This window comes from Hippoglossus hippoglossus, chromosome 20 (genome assembly GCF_009819705.1).
Source record: "Hippoglossus hippoglossus isolate fHipHip1 chromosome 20, fHipHip1.pri, whole genome shotgun sequence".
Classification (NCBI taxonomy): Eukaryota; Metazoa; Chordata; class Actinopteri; order Pleuronectiformes; family Pleuronectidae; genus Hippoglossus; species Hippoglossus hippoglossus.
Window position 1 is genome coordinate 12,577,461 of NC_047170.1, and position 7,193 is coordinate 12,584,653.

Below are 7,193 nucleotides of genomic sequence, written 5' to 3' on the forward strand. Positions count from 1 at the left end.
TTTCTGCATGCATGTGCACGTGGTGATTCAAGAAACATTTCTACTGCTGTCGCTTAAGTTGTTTGCGTTCATGGTTCTTTGAAGATTTTAAATAAAATATGGCTTGTTTGTAGTTGTTGTTTATATGTATGTTGTGCAGAGAAGTAGAACACACACATTAGGCCTAGTTAATGATTTGTTTGGATGAATCCACTTATAATAAGAGGGCATTTTTTAATTGAAGAAAAGGCTATATTTATTCAAGCATGACACATAAGATACAAATAAGGGGTGTGTAAAAAAATGCACGAACTTCCCCCATCATCACAACGAGAAAAACAGAAAAAGGCTCAAAGGAGCAGAAAAAGAACATTATTATTCCTGCCTGCTGGTCCCTAAAGCCACATGCCTCTTAGATACTGGGGCATGGCCTCAGCCTGTGTGGATGTCACCACATCTTATATCTTTTCAGCACAAGTACACAGGGGAGCCTGAATTAGCATTTTCTTTTTTACTCAGATGAGTAAATGCATTCTTATATTTTCAATCAAAAACACCAATGGGAGCACAACAGGACACCGATCCAATCTGAGTCTAATCAAAGCAGGTGCAGTTTTCCGATATAATGCACAAAATCCTTCGCATACGAGTCCTCTGCTTTTTCTGAGAGATTTCTTTGCATCGTTATTACCTTCAACCGAGGAGATGATGTTTTCACACCTTCACCGTTTGTTGCTTGTTCGGTTGGTTGGTTTGTTTGTTCAGACGTTCATTTATTGACCAGATGAATCCCAGTGACTGCTGTCCCCCTTAATGAGGTTTAGTGTGTTAATACAAAATATAAAGCTGTCTTCTAAGAAGTGACTCAAATCCCCAATTATCTCCTTATCCCACAGTAAAATTAATTTAAGATTTAAAGATAAATGATAGTTTGCAAAAAGCTTTCAAGTCTTTTCTCTCTTGAAATTTGCGATAAACAAATTTGGATGAAAATAACATTAAAAAAAGAAACACACACAACTTATAAATGTTTTAGAAAAACTTGGCAACTCCAGCTTTATTGTGCACATTTGTTCAGTAGAACATAAATGAAAAGTCAAGGTTGTATTTTTCAATATTTCCCTTTGTTGTCAGCAGTTGAGATTGATTGTGACCATTGAAACACAGCTCTGTGCCACTTGAGATGCTTTGTTTGACGTTGCCGGTCTTACATCCTGTCAGTATTTATTTCTATACACCGCTAACTTACATAAGACTAAATATACAACAACAAAAATAAGTTTAACCTATTTTGATGAAACAGCCACCGACGTCGGGGTACGAAAATGTAAAAACTCCCGGATTACATCTTTGCAGGCTCTTGAAATCTATTTCGGCCCGTTTCAAAGTGGCTGTTGAGTCTGCGATGAATCACAGTCGTGTTTTCTCTGTGACTTTGCATCTCGGCGTTGTTGTGGGTGCTGTTTATGTTTGAGGCAGCTGGGTCGGGTTGTTGTTGCTGGAAATGTTGAGGTCAGACACAGCGATGGCTGCAGGGCCAAAAGAACAGCTGGGCGAGTCAGAGCACCGCCTGCAGCTGAAGAAAGGCCAGGCACCCCTGTGTCTGACTACTGAGTGCACTTAGTATGTAAGGGAGTGAGTGCACATGTGCCCGTGCCACGCTTCTTGCATGAATATTTGTCTTCATTTGTACATGGCTAGGCACAGTTGTAATTTCATTTGCATGTAACCTCTGTTCTGTGAGTCGCCTGTGATCCACAAGTGGGATCCAGCTGTGGGAATAAGATGACAGCCGCTGGACAGCAGGACAAAAATGTGAACATTTTAAGCGCAGAGATAAGAGAAAACGAGAGGAAGAGAGAAACTATCTCTGTCTGTGACACAGGGGCAGGGAATCTGTTAGCATCTAGTGATTGAGATCACTGTTGCACTGTTTGGATGACCTCTTAGTAATTGTAAAGCACACACACACACACACACACACACACACACACACACACACACACACACACACACACACACACACACACACACACACACACACACACACACACACACACACACACACACACACACACTCTCAATCTGGCCGACTGGGCGAGCGTTCTGGGTGGAGTTGGGAGGAATGAAAGTCATCTATTTGTGCTCATCGATTAAACATTTTCCCTGGGGTCTTTCAATCTGCACATTTAATTAATAAGTTTCACAGGAGTAACAGGCAGCAGGGGCCTGCACCCGGGGAGAGTGGATTATACAAGAGAGGAAAGGTGCGACAGACAAACAGGAAAATTAGACAGAGACGGCGCCACGGGCAACAGAACGTGAAGGAGGCTGCGTCTGGAGAAACATTGATGGATCAGAGTTGGAAAAAGGAACATGGCTCGGGAAAAAAAAAACACGCTGATATGCTAAACATCATGATTGACAGCTGAAACATCTTTTTATACACAGCCATGTTGTCTCTGTGTTTCCAGTCCCAATTACGGTGTCTGTAGCTTTATATTAAAGATGTGAGAGGGATTTTATGGCGGAAACAGAGGGATTAGGTCTTGATCCCTTTGAATCAAAGGTTGATTCCAACCACATGCAGGCAGCAGCATACGGCCTCAAAATAGTCAATACGGCCATTCAGTGACGACCACCTGTGCATCCTCACCCAACAATCAATACACAAGAGCCTCACACACGTACACATGTGTGACTGGAAGGTGGAATGAGCTGGAAATGGAACGGGTCAAACACAATGACACAAAAGAAGGAGACAAATGGGTCGGGGGAAATAAAGATTGAGTGTGAAATCAGTTTAGCATGGTCTCTCAGACTCTGCAGCTTGGTGCCGGAGTCACATGCGCAAAGTATCTCACCCGGCAGAGAGTGGAAACAAAAGCAGGGGTAAATTGAAAGTGAGAGCAGCGAGGATCTATCAGGAAACAGAGATGGAGTGTGTGTGTGCCTATGTACTGATTAAGGCAACCGGTTGCATCCACGCTCTTGGGAGGGTGATAAAAAAAACTCGTAAACAGACTCGTGGATAGATTTCCAAATCAGCAAGAATGAGGAATGATTTTTTTTTTTTTTTTTTTTTAGTGCTTCGACTCACCGGTGAAGTATTTCTTGTCAAAGCATCAGCAGCCTGCTTGAAATGGACAGCGAACATGAGGACAGAGTGTGTAATTAGAGAGCCATTATAGCAGTTTGGGTCTAAATGTCATGTACTTATACAAATGCTGCATGCACTTAATTACCAAGTACGTGACCATCATCTTTTCTTTTTCTCTGCAGATGAACACATGTGAATATGCATTTTTGTCAAAAACCACTCACACAGCATGTTGCTCCCCCTCATTCCTGCCAAGGTGCAGGGAAGGTCTCACTTTAATGGCTCAACAGATTGACAGAGTAAGGGGAGCCCAGGTGCTGAGGGTGTGACCGTGCATAGAAAGGATTACTTATGCATACCAACTCCTGACATCTTATTGAATGTGTGCCTCTATTTAGGGACCCCAGCTTATCTGCAACTATTAGTGCAATTTGCAAGATCCACTATGTCTCTGTTATAAAATAATCATTCATAATTGCTATAATTTTCTCCAGAATGAATCTGTTTCTCCTGGGAAGTACAGGACCTCGTGCACTGAGGGAAGTTCCCTCTGGTTCGCTCCCTCCCAGTGAAGAGGGGAGAGTGGATTATTCTAAAATGAATCCTGATAGGTGTGGTGAGGTTGTTCAACCTCTATCTTTGTCTCTCTCTGAGTTCATTAATTCCAAAAGTAGCTCCCTGGTCGAGACCTGCCTTGCCAATAATAATCACACGGCCGCATTGTGATGGTAATTCTCGGGGCAGCAGCGTTTGCCCTTTAATCTATTCCTCAGGAAATAATCTAAGGGAACATCGGAAGGTAGCAGGCTATGCAAACCTTTGAGTGTGTTTGTGTGATAGCGTGTGCACAAGGGTTGTGCACTGGATCACATGTGATTGGGTGCATGTAATCATGCAAACTGTGGGAAGGTTTGTCAGGGGCTTATCAGGTGATCACTTGGTGCAGGACCCTTAATTGACTGTCCACACTACACCTGTAATAGACTGCAGTTGGAGTATTCATGCCGCATCTTGATTCTTTTTTGCATTTTCTCTCTTCTTATTTATATATAACAACATCTTCTATGAAAAAAAGAACAGGCTCAATCTATGATTTTAAAGGTGTCTCACTGAAGTAATTTACTTTGAAAAGATCATTAAAATGTCCCATTTATTTACCAACACACTGCATCACCATATAAAGCTAATTATATCTAATCACGGTAAATAATTACATCAAACCCTCAGTGCTACTTATACATCTTAGTCACGAATCACACACAGAACACGGGCCCTTCGAGGCCTCCATTACTCATGCTAATTCCTTATGATAAACAAGACTGGGGAAACATGAAGGAGTTGTGAGCAGGTGCAGGGCAGGGCCACACTTTTTAAAAGGGTTCACTTGCAAAAGAGCGTCGAGGGCAAGAACTTGTAGAACTTAGCATGTTATCAGAGCGGGCCATGTGTGCTGGTCAAGATAAAAAAAAACAAAAAAACACTGCAATCATACAGAAAGACAGAAGAAAATGTGTGACGGCTGTATCTCAGTTTGTAGAATCAGTTGGTCGTTAATCATATGGCTGGAGTTTCAACCTGTCTGTCGTACAAATGGAGAAAATGAAAGAAAATTAGTTTTGGACAAAAAGAGGTTACAACACTAGTGAGGTAAAACACACAAAAAAAACAATCTTAATACAGAGATCCCTTGTTGTTATCCCCTTCCCCAGCAGAAGACAGCTGAATGTAACTGATTACGTCTGAATCAAACCTTCCAACCTCCCCATGCTGGAATTTATGAGCTTTACTAATATGTCAGTGTAAATGAGTGAGTGTTGGGTACTCACTCCATCCGTTTGTTTTGATCCTCGCTGAGTGGCTGACATGTTTAAAGAGCTTAAAACATGTTTAAAGGGCTTTAAAGAGCCCCTGGGCCACATGATATCACCACGGGAACCTTTAAACACACACACACACACACACACACACACACACACACACACACACACACACACACACACACACACACACACACACACACACACACGCACACACACACACACACACACACAGTTGGTGATCCATGGCCTTGGATGTGTTACGCAAACAAACCCGGAATGATTGTGTTTTTGTCACTTAGGAGGGCACTGCATTGACTCACATATATTCCTGGAGATTTATTCTCTAATAAGAAGAATTAGGCATTCTGGGAAAACACTTATTTGATTTCTTGCAGGGAAAACATTAAGAAGATCAATACCACACTTACGTCTGGAAGTTGTAGCATATCCAACTGTTATTACAAATTAGCTTCGGTTAAAATAGAATGGAAAGAGGGATACGGAGGAGAGTTAGGGCCAGCCATAAAAAATACATCAGCTAGAGGCCAGCGCAGGGCCGAGAGTTTCCGACAACAACAACAACCACGATGACGGTGGAGGAGGTTTATGATGATGTTACTCTTAAGAAAGCGTCTTATGTCTTATGGGGGTCTGGCTTGAACTATTGGCTACACTGCCCCCCATGATTTCCTGTGGTACTGCTTGGTTTTAACTGTTTCATCAGTATCCATAAGCTAAATGTGGCCGCCGATCCCCCACAATGCCCCTGTGTTTGAACCTTTAACCCTAAACCCGGGAACTGTAGCAAGTGCATGAGTGGCAGGGAGCGACAGAGAGGGGAGGATGATTATCGTGCTGCTTTGACACATTGGTGGGAGGAATAAAGCGGGAGGCATTGGTGGAAGGAGAGAGGGGCAGACTGATTGTCAAGGCGTGTGGACACCCCTAACTGTAATCAACATCTTTATCCATCATCGCTAGCCGACCGCCAAACAACTCAAAGTGCCGATCACATCTGCTCGTCCGCCCACAGAAATGCACAAAGCCTCTCATAACCGTTAAGACAAAAGGAAGAAGCAGGAGGTGACTTGTTAATTGTGTAGAGACGGGAACTGAGGGGATTTCAGACGTCAACTTAAATCTGTGTTTTGCTTCACCAGATATTTTAGAAAATATCAGTCTGCATTATGAGACCTTGTCCAAACTGCGACGCATATTTTTTGGAACAGATATTTTCGCCACAGTGGATGGAAACTTTTTTTTCCATCCACATGACCTTCGTTATATAAAATACAAGGAATGCTCAAACAAGCATCAATGATCTGTCATATATAAGACCACTGTGGTGGAGGTAATATTGGGTGAGGAATTTTGGTAATGTGGTGCATTGATAATTAATTTAGCTGCAAACTTGTAATCAGACCTGTAAAGCGCAAATATCTCAGTTTTAGTGACTAGAAATTCCGTTTGCGTGTAAACGAGAAGCTCAAACGCAGAAGAAAAAGTTCATTTCGCAAAAAATATCGGCATTAGTGCGGACAGGTCTGACCACGTCTGTGTCATCCAACAATGAGCAGCCATCACTCAGGCCTGCATCCTCTTCCTTCTGAGACCCGCTGATGAACACGCAAACGCAGCATCCGTCTTTCCCTTCCTCCGATGTGTCATATACACTGAGCAGCACAGCTGCACCTCCCTCTGACTTCCACTCTCGGATGGCCTCCTTCACTTTTAGGATCCGCCTGCTCTCTCAGACCTGTTTACACTATGTTTCATTATGCACGCCACATGAATGCATACGGACACAAAGAAGGTATACTCACCTGTTTGAGCTTGCACAGACATGCACACATCAGGCTCATGCATCTCACGCAGCAAATTATATAATCACCTGAAGCCTGTGTATGTTTTCTCCAGGCATATATGCATGTCGCTCCAAAGTATCTACACTGACAGTAAGTACAGTAAATACACAGATGCTTGGGGTGAAGAGAAAGGTAAATCCAGTTAATCAGTTTGAAGTGCGTTTTATCCTGACATTAATATTCAGGGATACGACTGCTTGGGAGCACAGGGGCCACTTATACTTCTGCTTCTGCTCCAGCAGCGGCAGGAGTCTGTAGAGAGTCGTGTCTGTCTGTCCATCACTTTGGTTCAGAGCGGCTGCAGGACTGCTGAATTGACCGCTGGCGCTCTAACTGTATTCCCATGATTCCCAAAGGCATCAGAAAGAAACATTCATAACCCACTGACTCCATTTGTAGTTCCAGAATGAGTCAAGTTGTATGATATTT